The sequence below is a fragment of the Pseudophryne corroboree genome, chromosome 8 (genome assembly GCF_028390025.1).
Source record: "Pseudophryne corroboree isolate aPseCor3 chromosome 8, aPseCor3.hap2, whole genome shotgun sequence".
In the NCBI taxonomy this organism is placed as follows: Eukaryota; Metazoa; Chordata; class Amphibia; order Anura; family Myobatrachidae; genus Pseudophryne; species Pseudophryne corroboree.
In genome coordinates, this window is record NC_086451.1 from 171,712,110 (window position 1) to 171,733,761 (window position 21,652).

A 21,652-nucleotide genomic window follows, 5' to 3' on the forward strand; every position below is an offset into this window, starting at 1 on the left:
CTGCAAGAAAGCCCCAGCGTCATGCAGTGGATTTGGCAGAAGCAGAGGACAATCTCTGCTCCTGCGATCTTGAAGAGGCTACAGACCTCTTCCTTCTCCTTCCTCTACCTGCAAAGAAAGGGGAATCTTAACTTCTTGCATATCTATTGGGCCAAAATGACTGCGGTAGATAATGATGCATCTTCATCCGTTGAGAGGGAACATAGGGCAAGAAGGTTGACTTACCTGCGGGAGCTGCCGAGATCAAATTAACTAGGCCGTCGCCAAACAAGGCTTCACCTTCATAGGGAAGAGACTCCCTTTCTTCTTGGAGTCAGCATCAGCATTCCCTTGGTGAATCCACAATGCCCTCCTATCCGAGACTGCCATGAAATTGGCCCGTGAACTCAAGAGTCCTATATCCCTTGCAGTCGTAAGTATGCTGCAGTGTCAACAGGCCAACTAAACCCTCCCCCCTCCTTTTACCCCATCACTTTGTCCAGTCCCTGTGGTCCATACTGTATTGCCATTATTATGCATGTTGCTGTGCTGGCCCTTTTCTGAATGTCCCTGCCACCGCCACCGAAGAGCTGGATAGCCCAGTATGAAAACCACCTGCCGGCCTCACTGACGGTCCGAGTCAAAGGCTCCATTTTTTTTTTAAAGATCCCTCTGCCAAGTTAAGGGGGGCTTAAGGGGGCCCCAGAGATATCAGTGTACTGGGGCCCAAGATTTCTGTTGCTGGCCCTGACCCTCAGGGGCGTATCTACCCCTTGGCCAGGATGTCACTTGCCAGGAGCACCATCCAGGTTTCAGTTGGGGGATTAGAGTTCATACAGTAATTAAATGTTTTCATATTGAGAACTACATCTCCCAGCATATACAGTGTGCTGGGGATGCTAACAAGCTTTATTTAAAAGTTTAAAAAACATTGCTTTTATAATTGCAATGGTTAAAAAGGGAGAGCTATAAATCAATTTATCAGTGAATGATCGCAGTTTGAGCCGTTACATTTTACTGAACCACCTATCCCTCCACACTCACTACCTGTCCTCAGGATACATTTACCATCCTGGCAGACGGTATACCGGCGGTCATTTGACCGATGTTGGAATCCTGACACCACTTGGGAGACTGGTGCCGGCACACAGACAGCCAACATCCCGAAGGTGAGTATTGGAGGGAGGGTTAGGAGTCGGACCAGGGGAGGTGGTGTAAGGGAAGGCACTAGGAGGGGGGGGGGGTAGCCCTAGCTGCCACCCCCTGAGGGTTAGCCCTATCCGCCACCCCCCCAGAGGGTTAGTATTAGGATTGGGGATCATGTGACCTCTGGAATCCCGAGCGCCGGATGCCATACCCAACCCCCTTTACTTTTTCAGGCATTTCTATCTCTCCTCTCTCTATGGTGTTCCAATTGCCCACTTTCCCTTGTGCTTTACTCTCTCTCTCTCTCTCCTTTGTTTAGAGCATCAGTTTCTGTAGTCCACTTATACCCTTATTTTTTCCAGTGTTTCACTAACTCTCTGATGTAATGAGGATGTATGGTCTAGAGGGATCAGTAATGCATTGTACTGTATAGAGGCGTCAGGGATGTGGCGTAGGGAATAGAGGCGTCAGGGATGTGGCGTAGGGAATAGAGGCGTCAGGGATGTGGCGTAGGGAATAGAGGCGTCAGGGATGTGGCGTAGGGAATAGAGGCGTCAGGGATGTGGCGTAGGGAATAGAGGCGTCAGGGATGTGGCGTAGGGAATAGAGGCGTCAGGGATGTGGCGTAGGGAATAGAGGCGTCAGGGATGTGGCGTAGGGAATAGAGGCGTCAGGGATGTGGCGTAGGGAATAGAGGCGTCAGGGATGTGGCGTAGGGAATAGAGGCGTCAGGGATGTGGCGTAGGGAATAGAGGCGTCAGGGATGTGGCGTAGGGAATAGAGGCGTCAGGGATGTGGCGTAGGGAATAGAGGCGTCAGGGATGTGGCGTAGGGAATAGAGGCGTCAGGGATGTGGCGTAGGGAATAGAGGCGTCAGGGATGTGGCGTAGGGAATAGAGGCGTCAGGGATGTGGCGTAGGGAATAGAGGCGTCAGGGATGTGGCGTAGGGAATAGAGGCGTCAGGGATGTGGCGTAGGGAATAGAGGCGTCAGGGATGTGGCGTAGGGAATAGAGGCGTCAGGGATGTGGCGTAGGGAATAGAGGCGTCAGGGATGTGGCGTAGGGAATAGAGGCGTCAGGGATGTGGCGTAGGGAATAGAGGCGTCAGGGATGTGGCGTAGGGAATAGAGGCGTCAGGGATGTGGCGTAGGGAATAGAGGCGTCAGGGATGTGGCGTAGGGAATAGAGGCGTCAGGGATGTGGCGTAGGGAATAGAGGCGTCAGGGATGTGGCGTAGGGAATAGAGGCGTCAGGGATGTGGCGTAGGGAATAGAGGCGTCAGGGATGTGGCGTAGGGAATAGAGGCGTCAGGGATGTGGCGTAGGGAATAGAGGCATCAGGGATGTGGCGTAGGGAATAGAGGTGTCAGGGATGTAGCGTAGGGAATATAGGCATCAGGGATGTACTAGCAGGTATATAGAGGTCAGTGTACTGTAAAGAGGGGTCAGTAATGCAGTGATGGTTATAGAAAGGTCAGTGATGTAGTGTAGGGTATAGAGGGGTCAGTTATGTAGTGTGGGGTAAAGAGGGGTCAGTAAAGATACTAAGCTGAAGTACTTAGAACACTTCTTGAATTAAGACACAACCTGCAAGAAAAAGTATGCAATATGGGTGAAAAGGCAAATGTCAGAGGTCTGATACAAGTGACCAGCTCCATACCTTGCACCACATAGCGTTATGTTAAACTGGGATATGTTCTTTTTTAGTGTGTGTGTGTGTGTGTGTGTGTGTGTGGGTGGGTGTGTGTGGGTGTGTGTGGGTGTGTGTGGGTGTGTGTGGGTGTGGGTGGGTGGGTGTGGGTGGGTGTGGGTGGGTGTGGGTGTGGGTGGGTGTGGGTGTGGGTGGGTGCCAAAGGCTGCCTGCCATATTGCTCCTCCCCCATCCGGCTCCCAAGCACCTCTGCTGCCCAGTGATCCAGGAGCCTGCTGCTAGGAAGAAGTGGCCGAGCTTCAGCAAGCGAGTCTGGAAACTGGCGGAGGAAGTCATGATAACCAGATAATGGGGAGTGGAGAGCCAGTTCCAAGGTAATACTTTATACAGCTGGTTGAGATCCTGGTCGGTGGATATGGATTCCAAGAAAACCCTGGAGGTGCTTCCTTTCAAGGGAGACACTCTCTTTGGAGAAGACCTCAATAAGATTGTAGCTGATCTGGCTACTGCTAAAACAACTTGCCTACCTAGTATGACTCCTACCACGCAGAAGGCTAAAAGTACTTTTCCTTGGCCCTTTCATCCTCCAGGTAAAGCGTACCCATGGTCAGGCATACCCAAAGCAAGCTCATGCTTCCAGACCTGCCAAGCCCAGACTGAAGCAAGCCTGGGCTGCCCGTCAGCCTGCTTCCAAAACGGACAAGCCTGCCGCATGACGGGGCGGGCCTCCCTCTGGGGGATCCCAGGGTGGGGGGCCCGACTTCTAGGTTTGGCATAGAAAGGTATAATTCTAAGATAGAGAATTCTATTTGGAGCTCACCTTGTACTTTGTGAAGAAATAATCAGCATTGTGGCTGAGCAGATACATGTAGTGTGTGGCTGCAAACTGCATGGATCTGCTGCGTTGCAATGCTGATACTTTTTTTTTTCAAAGTACCAATAGCTTCATATAATGTTCACAATTTTTATGCAGGATCAAATAGCTCAATGGGTAGGGTGTTTGATTAGAATTCAACAGGTTATAGGTTTGAATCCTGGGTATTGTAGTTTGAGATGTGTTATTTAATAAAGCATGTTATTCTGACTGCCGGCATCCTATCACCTGGGATATCATACTAAATAAATGGAGTTGATCAATTTTTTTTTTTTTTTAATTAAACTAGGGACAATTTCCAGATACTATTATTTATAACTGAGATTGCCCCCTGGAACTTCACATCAGTTGACAACTATGCATGAGTGGGCAGTGCTTGCCCTGGATCTGCCCACCCATTTGTGTGCCATCATAAAAGAAAGCATAACTGACAGTTATCCTGGGCGTACACTACACAATTATCTGTCAGGCTATCTATCCAGTCTGGATGGATGGAATAAAAATCTGGTAATGTATAGGAGCAAATGTCGATTAACCATTTGCTCCCAAACACTAGAAAAGTGGTCAAAAATGGTCATTACACAAATTGGTTAAACCCAAAATTTAACCAATTTGTTTAGGGGACCATTTTTGTCCATTTTCTAGTGTTTGAGAGTAAATCGTTGATGGTCATTTGCTCACATAGATAACCGGATTTCTATTCCAATCAGCCAGTGTTGGAGAGATGGTCTGCCAGATTACATAATGCATACCAGAGCCATAACTAGACTTTTCAGTGCCCTGTGACAGAGAATTATATGCCCCCCCCCACTATTTTTGCAATATGGACAAAAGGCGCATGCCTCGTGGGGAAGGGGCATAACAAGATTGGTCTCAGAGAAAGCACATGAGATATGAAGATATATCTAGTATACTTGACACTCAATGGTTTGTGGTATTGCCGGGGGGCCCTCCTTAAATGCATATACAGTCACACATGGCTTGCTTGTGCAAATGGCATATCAGCAGTCAGCACTAACTGGTGACATGCCATTTGTACAAGTAAGCCATGTGTGACTAATATATAAACACACTTTATTAAATAACACCTCAAACTACCATACCCAGGATTCAAACCTATAACCTGTTGAATTCTAATCAAACACCCTACCCATTGAGCTACTTGATCCTGCATAAAAATTGTGAACATTATATGAAGCTATTGGTACTTTGCAAAAAAATATTATTAGCATTGCAACTCAGCAGATCAATGCAGTGTGCAGCCACACACTCCATATATCTGCTCAGCCACAATGCTGATTATTTCTTCACAAAGTACAAGGTGAGCTCCAAATAGAATTCTCTAGCTTAGATTATACCTTTCTATGCAAGGGTAAATAGCTCAATTGTTTGACTGCAATGCCACAGGAAATGGTTTGGATCCAAGACAGTGTGACTGAATAATAAAGAAACCTTAAGATGAGTTCATGAATGTTGTAAAAGTATTAGTGAGAGAAGGGGTCAGGAGCATGCTAGGCTGCAAAAAATAAGGTAGGCTGCAAGTGAAAGTAATGATCTCCTATATATTTTCCCAGATCTGTCACTCTGTGTGGCTAACTCTGGGGGAAGTCACATCAATGGGCGGAGACGGCATCTGCAGGACGATACACCAGTGCCAGCAGCAGACCGTAACAAAGTGACAGATTAGGGAGAATATATAGGAGGTAGGGAGGTGGCCATGGTACATGGCTGACCAAGGGACACTAGCTCATGTACCCCTTTACCACTGAGGCTAGCCACCAAGGATGGACCTGTCACCAGTGCACATGCAATAACCTCTTCTGCTGCCCTCTTTGCAACTCAGATTGCCCAGTGCTCCCCTTCGCTAACAGTCCACAAAGTTTCCCCATCTCACGATCTGCCTCCTCACCGCCACTTTCATCTCTACAGCACACGCGCATATCATACAAGATCCCATCATGCGTACGTAGGTCTGAAATGCCAGAGGGAGGTTGGGGGGAGATTGGCATGCGCCAGCAACACCACACAGCTCACTGTGACCACAGTGGAGAGGCGCTGCAACAGGACAATACACCAACCTCGGAGCAAGGAACTGCGTCGGTCAGGAGGAGAACTATTTCAATAGCATAAAAAAGGTTAGTGCGTCCCACCCTATGGACACCAGACTCATCAAGTCACTGTTGCCAGAGTCTCATACAATGACTCTGAACCTCTAAGCACACTATTTGACTGTCCACACCCTGCTGTGCCTATTACCCATCTCCTCCACCACCCTCAACACTGACCCACACATCATTCACCCACAAAGATACAATAAAGGTAGTTTGGATAAATTAGCTAAATGAAATGGATTTAACCAATTTATCTAAAATGACCATTTTTGGATGTTTTCCAGTGTTTGTGAGCAAATGGTCAATTGTCATTTGCTGCCACATATTAGCATCATTTTGTTTCAACTAGAAAAAAAAAAAATTGGACAGATAATCTAAGTATGGATCCAGTTTAAAGGTCCGTATTCACGGCCCGATTTTGGGGAGATGTGTGCTGAGCGAACTGCTCAGCACACATCTCTCCCCCCGCTCAGCACAGCGTGATGTGTGCTGAGCGTACGGGGGGTGGGGGGGCGCTCATTTCACCCCCTGTGTAGGGCATTCTGTGTGTATCCAGCTTAACAGGTGTGAGCATCATACAACTACGGACTTGCGAGTAACTATACAGCAGCTCCATACCTTGTGACTTGAAGAAACACCAGTTAACCCCGGGAATGCTGCAGTCAAAGCAACAATTCCTCTTCTTACATTCCGCTGCACTTATTGTGGGGTAGCCGCAATCCCTTCTGCTGTACGGTTCCACATTACATTGTTTCTTGTCACTTCCTGTTGATGCAGTAAGGAAACATCCAGGAATTACAGCAGCTTAGTTTTTTTTTTTTTTTAACTGGTGCAATTTAGCTAAAACAGCTAACAGGAAATTTCCACTTAAATGGTATTTTCTAATCTTATCTGACCATGACTAAGAATAAAGGATACACAAGATAAACTCTTATAGCTATGGACCTTATCCATGTTTAAGCTCCATCAAATCTGTAATCAATAGCACTACATGCTCCCACTCTACCACTGTACTGTATACTCTACCTGTGTTTTTAAGGTAAAAACACCATTTAACCCCAGTGACACTTGAATTAAAGCAGCAGCCTCTATAATAGCATTCTTTAGCATTAATCCCAGGAAATCTGCAATCTTAACGCTCTTTGATAGCCACGCTACATTGCTGTTTACTTGGATGGAGCAGAGAGCACAACATCAGGACATAAGAAATATTACAATGCATGATAAGAAAGGTGTGAGCTCTACAGCAAGGCCTCTAACCCTTTGCCAGTGCCAAATACATAGGGCTTAACTCAGATCTGATCACAGCAGCAAATTTATTAGCTAAAACCATGTACACTGCAGGGGGGGGGGGTGTATAATATGTGCAGAGAGAGTTAGATTTTGGTGCGGTGTGTTCAAACTGAAATCTAAATTGCAGTGTAAAAACAAAACAGCCAGTATTTACCCTGCACACAAACAATATAACCCACCTAAATCTCTCTGCAAATGTTATATCTGCCCCCCCTCCCATCCCTGCAGTGCACATGGTTTTGCCCACTAGCTAACAAATTTGCTGCATCTGGGAATTACAGCATCTTAATATTTCTTTTTACAGAAGGTTCAGCAAATTAAATTATTTAGTGAAATACTGTAATCATAACAGTTACAGGGATATTGTAGGTAGATTTATTGTCAGTGGATAAATGTAAAAATTAAACCCTTAGGCATAGTTCCCAAATGCTGTCATTGCAATCCAGATTTTAAGGATATCATGCTTGAGCACAGGTGACTTAATTAGAACTTCGGTCAATGTGAATTAACCATTGGACTCAACCATGGTTATCCTTAAAACCCAGGGGTCTATTTAAGATCGATCTTAATTGATGTTGGGCTTCCAGGTTGGAAAAAAAACACACATTTACTAACATTTTAAAATTTATATAAAAAATCATCTGTTCGTAAATGCAGTGCACATGGTTTTGCCCAACTGCTAACAAAAATCCTGCTGCGATCAACTCAGAATTACCCCCCATGGCCCTCATTCCGAGTTGTTCGCTCGCAAGCTGCTTTTAGCAGCATTGCACACGCTAAGCCGCCGCCTACTGGGAGTGAATCTTAGCATCTTAAAATTGCGAACGAAAGATTTGCAATATTGCGATAAGACATCTCTGTGCAGTTTCTGAGTAGCTCGAGACTTACTCTGCCAGTGCGATCAGTTCAGTGCTTGTCGTTCCTGGTTTGACGTCACAAACACACCCAGCGTTCGCCCAGACACTCCTCCGTTTCTCCAGCCATTACCGCGTTTTTCCCAGAAACGGTAGCATTTTTTCCCACACGCCCCTAAAACGGTCTGTTTCCGCCCAGAAACACCCACTTCCTGTCAATCACATTACGTTTACCAGAACGATGAAAAAACCGTGAGTAATATTCCTAACTGCATAGCAAATTTACTTGGCGCAGTCGCAGTGCGAACATTGCACATGCGCATTAAGCGGAAAATCGCTGCGATGCGAAGAAAATTACCGAGCGAACAACTCGGAATGACCACCTATGTGCACTGCAGGGAAGGCAGATTTAACATGTGCAGAGAGAGTTAGATTTGGGTGTGGTGTGTTCAATCTGCAATCTAATTTGCAGTGTAAAAATAAAGCAGTCAGTATTTACCCTGCACAGAAACAAAATAACTCACCCAAATCTAACTCTTTCTGCACATGTTATATCTGCCTCCCCTGCAGTACACATGGTTTTGCCCAACTGCAAACAAAATTCCTGCTGTGATCAACTTGGAATTACCCCCATCGAATTACCCCCATTTTCATACTGCTCGTGTATATAAGACATAGTTTGGATCGTAATACGCGTTACAACCGCAAAAACTATGAAGAGGATGGGGGCATATACGCAGGGTCCATCCTGTGCGTGTGCCTACATTTTCTCCGGGTGCCCCGGAGAAAATGCGAATGCCTCTGCCTCTCAATCAGTAGAGGGCGTACCTTCGCAGGTATATCGCGATCATGAGCCATGTCTCCCATTTTTGTCATTATAGGTGCTCTGTGAGCTGCTGGCCATGCCCCAGCCCCTCTGTCTCCCGTGAATAGACATTGAGGCTTATTCAGACCAGATCACTTCAATTTATTTTCACCCAGCGGGCAATCAGGTCTGCACTGCACATGCGTATGCGCCACAATGCGTAAGTGCGACGGTCCGGAGATCACAAGAAGATTGACAAGAAGAGGGTGTTTGTGTGGGTGGCAACTGAATGTTTCTAGGGAGTGTCCGGAAAAACACTGGAGGGACCCGGCGTTTTGTGGGAGGATTTGTGACGTCACCTCAATGGCTGAGTAAGTGCTGAGCTGTGCAGCTCTTGTGCACATGTGATCACACACCTGCACAGCAAATTTTCCCTTCCGCTGTAGGCGGCAACTACCTGATTACAGGGATGCAAAAAACACACCCTAGCGATCAGGTCTGAATTACCCACAATGTGCATATTTGCAGAGCAACAAGCTACAGGGAGCCTTCCACCCCCCCCCCCTTCCCCATGACTATGGGACACTGCGGCCCCCACAGGGGGGGGGGGGGTGTTTGGGTTAGCTGGACATTCCCAAAAAAAGTGACTGTCCTGCAAAAATTGGTATAGTTGGGAGGTATGTTCAAATACATTTATTGTTTTGCATGCAGGGTAAATACTGGCTTCTTTGACATTTAGCCACAAATGCTGCACAGCTGAATTACAGTATTACACTGCAATTAACAGTTATGCTAGGACATTCCCCCTCCCAAATCTACCTCTCTCTGCATGTTACATCTGTCCCACAGTGGCGTGCGGTGAGGTCAGTGGCTAGTGAGGCACTACAGCCATAATTTCCGCCGAATCCTGCCGATGACCCTTAGCCAATGCCCGCTACTGCCTCTGAGCCGATACCCGCTGCCACCACCAATGGCTTACAAACTCTCCCACAATCAACTGACCCAGCCCTCCACCACTAATTTCTATCTCAGTCCGATGCCGCCAATGCCCGCTGCCTGCCTGCTCATTGTTCTTGTTATATATTATACATTTTTAAAGAAAAAAAAATGAGTGTTTGGGACTGGGAAGGGTGAGGGAGGAGGACATGAATGCAATTTTGTTGTCCAGGGCTTCCATTAACTTAAAGGAGAAGGGTCTGAATGGGTTACAAAAAAATGTGTGAGGTCCCCCCTCCTTAGTATAACCAGCCTCGGGCTCTTTGAGCCGGTCCTGGTTATTTAAATACTGGGGGAAAAATTGGACAGGGGTTCCCCGTATTTAGACAACCAACACCGGGCTCTTAGAACGGTCCAGGTTCCAAAAATACGTGGGACAAAAGATGTAGGGGTCCCCCATATTTTTAAAACCAGCACCGGGCTCCACTAGCCAGAGAGATAATGCCACAGCCGGGGGACACTTTTATGTAGGTCCCTGCGGCCCTGGCATTACCCCTCCAACTAGTCACCCCTGGCCGGGGTTCCCTGGAGGAGTGGGGACCCCTTAAATCAAGAGGTTCCTCCCCTCGAGGCACCCAAGGGCCAGAGGTGAAGCCCGAGGCTGTCCCCAGCACCCCTGGGTGCTAAATTAACTAACTTAATTTCCTACTTCTAAATTCATTCCTAAATTCACTACTTACATGAATCCTGTAGTTGGGCATTTTGGGACTTCGATTGTGGGCATTGTTTTGTGTCCAGACCAGCAGCAGGTGGTGTGCATTTGCTGGAAAGGCATCGAAGACCTCCGATATGCTGCATCTCCTGATGTGTGTCTACCTCAAGTGTCTGTCAGCAAATGCCTGCTAGACACCCCATTCCAAGCTGATTGTGACATCACGGTACATGCATCATAGAACAGGCATGCTAGAACATGGGTCTTCAACCTGCGACCCTCCAGCTGCTGTGGAACTACACATCCCAGCATGCCCTGCCTCAGTTTTAGCATACCTTAATAGCAAAACTGTGGCAGGGCATGCTGGGATGTGTAGTTTCACAGCAGCTGGAGGGCCACAGGATGAAGACCCATGTGCTAGAGCCAAGCCGCAGGTACATTGAATGCTAGCAAGCTGAATGTTTAAATCCTTTTTGTTCCGCAGCATTCCAATGCGGAAGATTCCATGGAACCAGAGATCCTTCCATTGAGAAGGACATGCTGCCTGGATGACTACACTGTGCAAATTAAATCACGGAGCCAGTTGGTTTGTGGGTGGCTCTGGTGACTGGGTGGTTGGGTGGGTGGTGTGTCGGAGGTGGAGCACATGCAAATGATTGTGTATCATCCAACTAGTGAGAGAGAAAACTCATGCAGGAGTGTGCCTGCCTGTCAGTGGGTTATGCACCTTGCCAGACGTCAAATCTACATAGAGCAGCTGGAGGGGACAAGAGCAGGTTTGCAAAATATAGATAGAAGAGCATATATGCTGGCACATTCTCCATGATTGTGTCAGCTTATGTTTTGGTGCACTGCACTTTCCTCCAATAAGTTTTAGCCATTTTTTTTAAGCTCAAGTGTAGTTGCTTCTCGGCCTTTTGGCTGTGATCTTGTATCGTGGTTGAAGGGTCTGCTGGAGGGAGGGATTGTTTTCTTCATTGGCGAAAGACCAAAGATATTCCAGGATGGAAGGCTTGGGAACACTATCCGTTTTTCAGTTGTGGAAGAGCACAGAGGTCGGATTGGACTACATTCTATAGTAAAGGATACCTTTCTATTTATTGCCCCTCCCCTTATATGTGTCTGTGTTAAAATAAAGCTTCGGTCTTGTGATTCCCTCACCCTCTTACACTCCACACACATAGCCTTATTAACTGTTGTATTATTGTATAGTTTAAATGTATAGTGCAGTTCATGATTTATAGTGTAGGCTGGCCTGTGCTGTAGTTCTTGAACTGTACTATACCGACAGCATTTGTATTGTGTTTTGGCTGTGCTGCAACACAGTACTTATGTGTGTAATGTTTATGTATGTTTTTTTGCTTCTTTATGTCAATAAAGACTGCTTTTTCAATCCAATATCTGAAAACAATCAATGTTTATCTTTGATGGCAATAGAAGTGGTATGATATTTGCTGCTTTTGAAAGGCAATATCTGATATGTCCCCTATCTGGGAACCATATATTAAATGGCTTTTCAGAAAAGGATGATGGTAGAAGAGCTTTCAGTACTTGTTGGACCGATGCACATTTCCTATTCTAGCCTCCAAAAACAGATTCAGTTGCATTTTCCAGTGTGTTTTAAATGCGCCTTTGCAAATGTCTTACATCGACAAACTTATTTAGTACTATTTTGCAAATAGGGTTACATTGTTGCAACATTGTGTTCCCTAATTGCTTGATTTTTTAAATGCAACAATTGATAAAGACACCTGATAACTGCTCTGTGGAGTCTTATTTTGCGTCTACTTCTTATCTACATTTAATTCCCTACCTCTAATCAAGGCATTTTTAAATGCTGGGGGCTGCCAGGACGTGAGGCCTACCTAGACTTTAGATCTGAATTTGAATGTACTTGTGAACTAACTTAATTTCCTACTTCTAAATTCATTCCTAAATTCACTACTTACATGAATCCTGTAGTTGGGCATTTTGGGACTTCGATTGTGGGCATTGTTTTGTGTCCAGACCAGCAGCAGGTGGTGTGCATTTGCTGGAAAGGCATCGAAGACCTCCGATATGCTGCATCTCCTGATGTGTGTCTACCTCAAGTGGCTGTCAGCAAATGCCTGCTAGATACCCCATTCCAAGCTGATTGTGACATCACGGAACATGCATCATAGAACAGGCATGCTAGAACATGGGTCTTCAACCTGCGACCCTCCAGCTGCTGTGGAACTACACATCCCAGCATGCCCTGCCTCAGTTTTAGCATACCTTAATAGCAAAACTGTAGCAGGGCATGCTGGGATGTGTAGTTTCACAGCAGCTGGAGGGCCACAGGATGAAGACCCATGTGCTAGAGCCAAGCCGCAGGTACATTGAATGCTAGCAAGATGAATGTTTAAATCCTTTTTGTTCCGCAGCATTCCAATGCGGAAGATTCCATGGAACCAGAGATTATTCCATTGAGAAGGACATGCTGCCTGGATGACTGCACTGTGCAAATTAAGTCACGGAGACAGTTGGCTTGTGGGTGGCTCTGGTGACTGGGTGGTTGGGTGGGCGGTGTGTCGGAGGTGGAGCACATGCAAATGAATGTGTATCATCCAGCTAGTGAGAGGGAAAACTCATGCAGGAGTGTGCCTGCTTGTCAGTGGGTTATGCACCTTGCCAGACGTCAAATCTACATGGAGCAGCTGGAGGGGACAAGAGCAGGTTTGCAAAATATAGATAGAAGAGCATATATGCTGGCGCATTCTCCATGATTGTGTCAGCTTATGTTTTGGTGCACTGCACTTTCCTCCACTAAGTTTTAGCTATTTTGGTTAAACGCAAGTGTAGTTGCTTCTCGCCCTTTTGGCTGTGATCTTGTATCGTGGTTGAAGAGTCTGCTGGAGGGATTGTTTTCTTCATTGGCGAGAGACTGAAGATATTCCAGGATGGAAGGCTTGGAAACACTATCCGTTTTTAAGTTGTGGAAGAGTTGAAAGACCGGATTGAATTACATTCTATAGTAAAGGATATCTTTGTATTTATTAATCCTCCCTTTATATGTGTCTGTCTTTCAATAAAGCTTCGGGCTTGTGATTCCCTCACCCTCTTACACTCCACACCCATAGCCTTATTAACTGTTGTATTATTGTATTGTTTAAATGTATAGTGCAGTTCATGATTTATAGTGTAGGCTGGCCTGTGCTGTAGTTCTTGAACTGTACTATACCGACAGCATTTGTATTGTGTTTTATCTGTGCTGCAACACAGTACTTATGTGTGTAATGTTTATGTATGTTTTTTTGCTTCTTTATGTCAATAAAGACTGCTTTTTCAATCCAATATCTGAAAACAATCAATGTTTATCTTTGATGGCAATAGAAGTGGTATGATATTTGCTGCTTTTGAAAGGCAATATCTGATATGTCCCCTATCTGGAAACCATATATTAAATGGCTTTTCAGAAAAGGGAGATGGTAGAAGAGCTTTCAGTACTTGTAGGACCGATGCACATTTCCTATTCTAGCCTCCAAAAACAGATTCAGTTGCATTTTCCAGCGTGTTTTGGATGCGCCTTTGCAAATGTCTTACATCGACAAACTTATTTAGTACTATTTTGCAAATAGGGTTACATTGTTGCAACATTGTGTTCCCTAATTGCTTGATTTTTTAAATGCAACAATTGATAAAGACACCTGATAACTGCTCTGTGGAGTCTTATTTTGTGTCTACTTTTTATCTACATTTAATTCTCTACTTCTAATCAAGGCATTTTTAAGTGCTGGGGGCTGCCAGGACGTGAGGCCTACCTAGACTTTAGATCTGAATTTGAATGTACTTGTGAACTAACTTAATTTCCTACTTCTAAATTCATTCCTAAATTCACTACTTACATGAATCCTGTAGTTGGGCATTTTGGGACTTCAATTGTGGGCATTGTTTTGTGTCCAGACCAGCAGCAGGTGGTGTGCATTTGCTGGAAAGGCATCGAAGACCTCCGATATGCTGCATCTCCCTCAAGTGGCTGTCGGCAAATGCCTGCTAGACACCCCATTTCAAGCTGATTGTGACATCACGGTACATGCATCATAGAACAGGCATGCTAGAACATGGGTCTTCAACCTGCGACCCTCCAGCTGCTGTGGAACTACACATCCCAGCATGCCCTGCCTCAGTTTTAACATACCTTAATAGCAAAACTGTGGCAGGGCATGCTGGGATGTGTAGTTTCACAGCAGCTGGAGGGCCACAGGATGAAGACACATGTGCTAAAGCCAAGCCGCAGGTACATTGAATGCTAGCAAGCTGAATATTTAAATCCTTTTTATTCCGCAGCATTCCAATGTGGAAGATTCCATGGAACCAGAGATCCTTCCATTGAGAAGGACATGCTGCCTGGATGACTACACTGTGCAAATTAAATCACGGAGCCAGTTGGCTTGTGGGTGGCTCTGGTCACTGGGTGGTTGGGTGGGTGGTGTGTCGGAGGTGGAGCACATGCAAATGATTGTGTATCATCCAGCTAGTGAGAGAGAAAACTCATGCAGGAGTGTGCCTGCTTGTCAGTGGGTTATGCACCTTTCCAGACGTCAAATCTACATGGAGCAGCTGGAGAGGACAAGAGCAGGTTTGCAAAATATAGACAGAAGAGCTCTCCAGCCTAGTTTGCTGTCTGTTTCCACTTCTCTTTTCTTGAGCCGCTCCCTTCTATGCCCTAGCGCACTATCCTGACTTCTCCCATCTGCTTACTTTGTGCCTTCCAACGCACAATGCGAACTACAGGTAGTGCTGCAGGGCCCACACCCTTTTACTTGCCATACAGAGCAGCTCTGGAGCTGTTACAGTGCCCAGCTTCTGCAAGAAATCAGCTTGAATGCTTCAGGGGCTGGGGCATAGCCAACATGAGCCCCACACCGAAGGAGGGTGGAGGTGTTTAATGCGAACTAGGGGTCATCCAAGCACCGCAAAAGGCCGCCATGCCCTGCACGCCCCTTTTCTCTTTTCATATGCAGACGAGGGTTGAAGCCAACTTTGACCCACTGCTTGGATGACATCACCATATGCAAATCCATCTGCTGCAGGCCTTCCCCCAGGAATGCTTGCACTAGTTGTTGCATTTGGTTTGTTGTTTGGGGGTGCTTCAGTATTAGGCAGCCTTCTGCCCTCCCATGTTCATCTGAAAATATGTGTTCTCCCTGCAGTTGTTGTCCCCAGATGAGAGTTCCCTTGTGCTGCCTCAGTTGAATCTTCTTTACTTGACAGAGATGTGCCTGAGCAGCGGCCCTCCCCAGCCCTATCCTAAATCATACTTATTTTGCATAGGAGATACCATGGTCATGAAGATTGTTCTCCCAGGGTGAGGTTCATTCATTGCATTCTGGGTATGCTGACCCCTGTGATTTCCCCAAATGTGGGAAACTTGACTGCATTATTTGTGGTAGTGGGGGACTGTGTCTGTGCTTTCCTCTGGTCAGCTCTGGTAAAAGTCAGATTTCTTTGTCTCAGATCTTCCTCTAGCCTTGTTCTTCTTTCGAGAGTTCCCTTGTGCTGACTCAGTTGGATCTCCTTCACTTGACAGAGAAGTGCCCGAGCAGCGACCCTACCCAGCTCTAGCCCAACTCCTACTTACCTGCCAGGTGAGATACTATGATCATGAAGGTGCTTCTCCCAGGGCAAGGCTCACCCATTGCACTCTGGGTGTGCTGCTCTTGCGATTTCCCCAAATGTGGGAAACTTGACTGCATAATTTGTGTTTCCCCTGGTCGGCTCTCGTATAATTCAGATCTCTTTGTCTCAGGTCTCTCTCCAGCCTAGTTTGCTGTCTGTTTCCACTTCTCTTTTCTTGAGCCGCTCCCTTCTATGCCCTTGCGCACTATTATGACCTCTCCTGTCTGCTTACTTTGTGCCTTCCAACGTCAATGCAAACTACAGGTAGTGCTGCAGGGCCCACACCCTTTTACATGCTTTACAGAGCAGCTCTGGAGCTGTTACAGTGCCCAGCTGCTGCAAGAAATCAGCTTGAATGCTTCAGGGGCTGGGGCATAGCCAACATGAGCCCCACACCGAAGGAGGGTGGAGGTGTTTAATGTGAATTAGGGGTCATCCAAGCGCCGCAAAAGGCCGCCATGCCCTGCACATCCCTTTTTTCTTTTCATATGCAGACGAGGGTTGAAGCCAACTTTGACCCACTGCTTGGATGACATCACCATATGCAAATCCATCTGCTGCAGGCCTTCCCCCAGGAATGCTTGCACTAGTTGTTGCATTTGGTTTGTTGTTTGGGGGTGCTTCAGTATTAGGCAGCCTTCTGCCCTCCCATGTTCATCTGAAAATATGTGTTCTCCCTGCAGTTGTTGTCCCCAGATGAGAGTTCCCTTGTGCTGCCTCAGTTGAATCTTCTTTACTTGACAGAGATGTGCCTGAGCAGCGGACCTCCCCAGCCCTATCCTAAATCATACTTATTTTGCATAGGAGATACCATGGTCATGAAGATTGTTCTCCCAGGGTGAGGTTCATTCATTGCATTCTGGGTATGCTGACCCCTGTGATTTCCCCAAATGTGGGAAACTTGACTGCATTATTTGTGGTAGTGGGGGACTGTGTCTGTGCTTTCCTCTGGTCAGCTCTGGTAAAAGTCAGATTTCTTTGTCTCAGATCTTCCTCTAGCCTTGTTCTTCTTTCGAGAGTTCCCTTGTGCTGACTCAGTTGGATCTCCTTCACTTGACAGAGAAGTGCCCGAGCAGCGACCCTACCCAGCTCTAGCCCAACTCCTACTTACCTGCCAGGTGAGATACTATGATCATGAAGGTGCTTCTCCCAGGGCAAGGCTCACCCATTGCACTCTGGGTGTGCTGCTCTTGCGATTTCCCCAAATGTGGGAAACTTGACTGCATAATTTGTGTTTCCCCTGGTCGGCTCTCGTATAATTCAGATCTCTTTGTCTCAGGTCTCTCTCCAGCCTAGTTTGCTGTCTGTTTCCACTTCTCTTTTCTTGAGCCGCTCCCTTCTATGCCCTTGCGCACTATTATGACCTCTCCTGTCTGCTTACTTTGTGCCTTCCAACGTCAATGCAAACTACAGGTAGTGCTGCAGGGCCCACACCCTTTTACATGCTTTACAGAGCAGCTCTGGAGCTGTTACAGTGCCCAGCTGCTGCAAGAAATCAGCTTGAATGCTTCAGGGGCTGGGGCATAGCCAACATGAGCCCCACACCGAAGGAGGGTGGAGGTGTTTAATGTGAATTAGGGGTCATCCAAGCGCCGCAAAAGGCCGCCATGCCCTGCACATCCCTTTTTTCTTTTCATATGCAGACGAGGGTTGAAGCCAACTTTGACCCACTGCTTGGATGACATCACCATATGCAAATCCATCTGCTGCAGGCCTTCCCCCAGGAATGCTTGCACTAGTTGTTGCATTTGGTTTGTTGTTTGGGGGTGCTTCAGTATTAGGCAGCCTTCTGCCCTCCCATGTTCATCTGAAAATATGTGTTCTCCCTGCAGTTGTTGTCCCCAGATGAGAGTTCCCTTGTGCTGCCTCAGTTGAATCTCCTTTACTTGACAGAGATGTGCCTGAGCAGCGGCCCTCCCCAGCCCTATCCCAAATCATACTTATTTTGCATAGGAGATATCATGGTAATGAAGACTGTTATCCCAGGGTGAGGTTCATTCATTGCATTCTGGGTATGCTGACCCCTGTGATTTCCCCAAATGTGGGAAACTGGACTGCATTATTTGTGGTAGTGAGAGACTGTGTTTGTGCTTTCCTCTGGTCAGCTCTGGTAAAAGTCAGATTTCTTTGTCTCAGATCTTCCTCTAGCCTTGTTCTTCTTTCGAGAGTTCCCTTGTGCTGCCTCAGTTGGATCTCCTTCACTTAACAGGGGGGTGCCCGAGCAGCGACCCTCCCCAGCTCCTACTTACCTGCCAGGTGAGATACTATGATCATGAAGGTGCTTCTCCCAGGGCAAGGCTCACCCATTGCACTCTGGGTGTGCTACTCCTGCGGTTTCCCCAAATGTTGGACACTTGACTGCATAATTTGTGTTTCACCTGGTCGGCTCTCGTATAATTCAGATCTCTTTGTCTCAGGTCTCTCTCCAGCCTAATTTGCAGTCTGTTTCCACTTCTCTTTTCTTGAGTTGCTCCCTTCTATGCCCTTGCGCACTATCCTGACTTCTCCCGTCTGCTTACTTTGTGCCTTCCAACGCACAATGCAAACTACAGGTAGTGCTGCAGGGCCCACACCCTTTTACTTGCCTTACAGAGCAGCTCTGGAGCTGTTACAGTGCCCAGCTGCTGCAAGAAATCAGCTTGAATGCTTCAGGGGCTGGGGCATAGCCATCATGAGCCCCACACCGAAGGAGGGTGGAGGTGTTTAATGCGAACTAGGGGTCATCCAAGCACCGCAAAAGGCCGCCATGCCCTGCATGCCAATTTTATCTTTTCATATGCAGACGAGGGTTGAAGCCAACTTTGACCCACTGCTTGGATGACATCACCATATGCAAATCCATCTGCTGCAGGCCTTCCCCCAGGAATGCTTGCACTAGTTGTTGCATTTGGTTTGTTGTTTGGGGGTGCTTCAGTATTAGGCAGCCTTCTGCCCTCCCATGTTCATCTGAAAATATGTGTACCTCCTGCAGTTGTTGTCCCCAGATGAGAGTTCCCTTGTGCTGCCTCAGTTGAATCTCCTTTACTTGACAGAGATGTGCCTGAGCAGCGGCCCTCTCCAGCCCTATCCCAAATCATACTTATTTTGCATAGGAGATACCATGGTCATGAAGATTGTTCTCCCAGGGTGAGGTTCATTCATTGCATTCTGGGTATGCTGACCCCTGTTATTTCCCCAAATGTGGTAAACTTGACAGCATTATTTGTGGTAGTGGGGGACTGTGTTTGTGCTTTCCTCTGGTCAGCTCTGGTAAAAGTCAGATTTCTTTGTCTCAGATCTTCCTCTAGCCTTGTTCTTCTTTCGAGAGTTCCCTTGTGCTGCCTCAGTTGGATCTCCTTCACTTGACAGGGGGGTGCCCGAGCAGCGACCCTCCCCAGCTCTAGCCCAACTCCTACTTACCTGCCATTTGAGATACTATGATCATGAAGGTGCTTCTCCCAGGGCAAGGCTCACCAATTGCACTCTGGGTGTGCTGCTCCTGCGATATCCCCAAATGTGGGAAACTTGACTGCATAATTTGTGTTTCCCCTGGTCGGCTCTCGTATAATTCAGATCTCTTTGTCTCATGTCTCTCTCCAGCCTAGTTTGCTGTCTGTTTACACTTCTCTTTTCTTGAGCCACTACCTTCTATGCCCTTGCGCACTATCTTGACTTCTCCCGTCTGCTTACTTTGTGCCTTCCAACGCACAATGCGAACTACAGGTAGTGCTGCAGGGCCCACACCCTTTTAGTTGCCTTACAGAGCAGCTCTGGAGCTATTACAGTGCCCAGCTGCTGCAAGTAATCAGCTTGAATGCTTCAGGGGTTGGGGCATAGCCAACATGAGCCCCACACCGAAGTAGGGTGGAGGTGTTTAATGCGAACTAGGGGTCATCCAAGCGCCGCAAAAGGCCGCCATGCCCTGCACGCCCCTTTTCTCTCTTCATATGCAGACGAGGGTTGAAGCCAACTTTGACCCACTGCTTGGATGACATCACCATATGCAAATCCATCTGCTGCAGGCCTTCCCCCAGGAATGCTTGTACTAGTTGTTGCATTTGGTTTGTTGTTTGGGGGTGCTTCAGTATTAGGCAGCCTTCTGCCCTCCCATGTTCATCTGAAAATATGTGTTCTCCCTGCAGTTGTTGTCCCCAGATGAGAGTTCCCTTGTGCTGCCTCAGTTGAATCTCCTTTACTTGACAAGGGAGGCATTTTGGATTTTTTCTTTGGGTACCCTTACACCTGATGGTCTGAATGAGAGCATCGAACTGAACAACATTGGCAGTCTCTGAAGATTTTATCTATTGATTTACCTAATATATTATTTATTGAATATCCATTTATTGTATGTTTAATAAATAAACAAAATTATTAGAAGTAGCTATTTTGGAAACAGCTTTCCTCTTAGGATGAAACTGTATAATCCTGTTGTGTGGGTTCCTTTAAAGTTCTTTAGTAAAATCCACTAGTAATGATGAACATCAGATTTCTTCCTCCATCCTCTTTTTACACTTTCTCTTGGTTCTATATATATATTTTTTTTTCTTTTTTTTTTCCCTCCTTCTCCCAAAAGGCCCCCCTCCCCCCCCCCCCCTCCCTGTTTTAAATTTTAAATTCTTTAAATATTTAAATCTTCGAATCCTTAAATTGTCTGTTTAATATTTATTTTTTCTTCATTTCTTTTTGTTGTTTAAACAGCAATGTAATTATTCCAGGGGTTAAAATAATGAAATATAGAAATAATATTAACAAAAATTAAAGGTAAAAATGAATTGATAGAATGATCCCATTAAAAGTAAATAAATAATATGGATGTTAAGCTGAGCGGGTTGGATTCGAACATGGGACTAGCTGCATAGAGTGCATTTGATGTTTCCCCTGCGCCATAAGAACTGCTTTAGTAGTGGCATGGATTTATGTTACCCTAAAAGGTTTTATATAAGTAAATGGGGATCCTTAGTGCTGAGTCTCTGAATTATGTATATGTGATTATAGATATGAGGTATTGATTGAAAGATTATAGGTTAATCTGTATATAGATTATATATTTTCTGTTATTTTTTAAACCACCTTGTTGCTTATTTTATTATTATTTTTAATCACCATGTTGCTTATTTTTATATTATGAAATGCCTTTATATGTGCAATTGCAATTAGAAAGTTGTTCCATATGTGGGTCATTACATGTATGCATCCAATTAGTACATGTATGTATCCAATCAACTAATTAGTAATGCTATTGGTCCGGTGTATTTTAAAAAGAGCCTGCTAGGCTGCTGATGTATCCTCTGACGAAACCGCTCTTGGATAACAGCGGAGAAAGTGATTACCGGACACTCTGATTGCTGAGATATAAGCCCGTTCATGAACGAGCTACATCACGGCGGACGTCTGATGTAAAGACAGCGGTGAAGGGGAAAAAGCAATTTGAGACCGAGCAAAAGGAGGTCTCTACCCCACGGCAGGGAGAAATATCCCGACCGCGAGTGCCAATAAGATCCAGCCACGGTTAACGGGGGTCGTAGCATACCGCTGTGTTTCACCAACCATCACAGCGCTCTCCCCCTGTTTTCTTTCATTACTCACGTGAGTTACATATGAACTTTAACTGCAGTAAATAAGAGGCGTTGGTTACAACTGTTGCTGTTCATCCACAAGAAGGAATTTAATGT

General features: G+C 46.2%; 8 non-coding genes across 8 annotated transcripts; all 8 read left to right on the plus strand.

Annotated features, from left to right (window-relative positions):
* The first annotated feature begins 15,639 nt into the window (after positions 1 to 15,639).
* On the plus strand, positions 15,640 to 15,803 carry LOC134950884 (U1 spliceosomal RNA). The gene has a single exon (XR_010183723.1). It is a non-coding gene; the product is annotated as a U1 spliceosomal RNA (small nuclear RNA).
* A 152-nt stretch (positions 15,804 to 15,955) lies between these two features.
* On the plus strand, positions 15,956 to 16,118 carry LOC134952287 (U1 spliceosomal RNA). The gene has a single exon (XR_010184845.1). It is a non-coding gene; the product is annotated as a U1 spliceosomal RNA (small nuclear RNA).
* Positions 16,119 to 16,788: 670 nt separating this feature from the next.
* LOC134950885 (U1 spliceosomal RNA) lies at positions 16,789 to 16,952 on the plus strand. Its single transcript, XR_010183724.1, has one exon. It is a non-coding gene; the product is annotated as a U1 spliceosomal RNA (small nuclear RNA).
* A 152-nt stretch (positions 16,953 to 17,104) lies between these two features.
* Positions 17,105 to 17,267, plus strand: LOC134952288 (U1 spliceosomal RNA). Its single transcript, XR_010184846.1, has one exon. It is a non-coding gene; the product is annotated as a U1 spliceosomal RNA (small nuclear RNA).
* Positions 17,268 to 17,937: 670 nt separating this feature from the next.
* LOC134952346 (U1 spliceosomal RNA) lies at positions 17,938 to 18,101 on the plus strand. The gene has a single exon (XR_010184892.1). It is a non-coding gene; the product is annotated as a U1 spliceosomal RNA (small nuclear RNA).
* A 141-nt stretch (positions 18,102 to 18,242) lies between these two features.
* Positions 18,243 to 18,405, plus strand: LOC134953031 (U1 spliceosomal RNA). Its single transcript, XR_010185377.1, has one exon. It is a non-coding gene; the product is annotated as a U1 spliceosomal RNA (small nuclear RNA).
* Positions 18,406 to 19,076: 671 nt separating this feature from the next.
* LOC134951283 (U1 spliceosomal RNA) lies at positions 19,077 to 19,240 on the plus strand. Its single transcript, XR_010184052.1, has one exon. It is a non-coding gene; the product is annotated as a U1 spliceosomal RNA (small nuclear RNA).
* Positions 19,241 to 19,392: 152 nt separating this feature from the next.
* Positions 19,393 to 19,555, plus strand: LOC134953554 (U1 spliceosomal RNA). The gene has a single exon (XR_010185633.1). It is a non-coding gene; the product is annotated as a U1 spliceosomal RNA (small nuclear RNA).
* Positions 19,556 to 21,652: the final 2,097 nt, after the last annotated feature.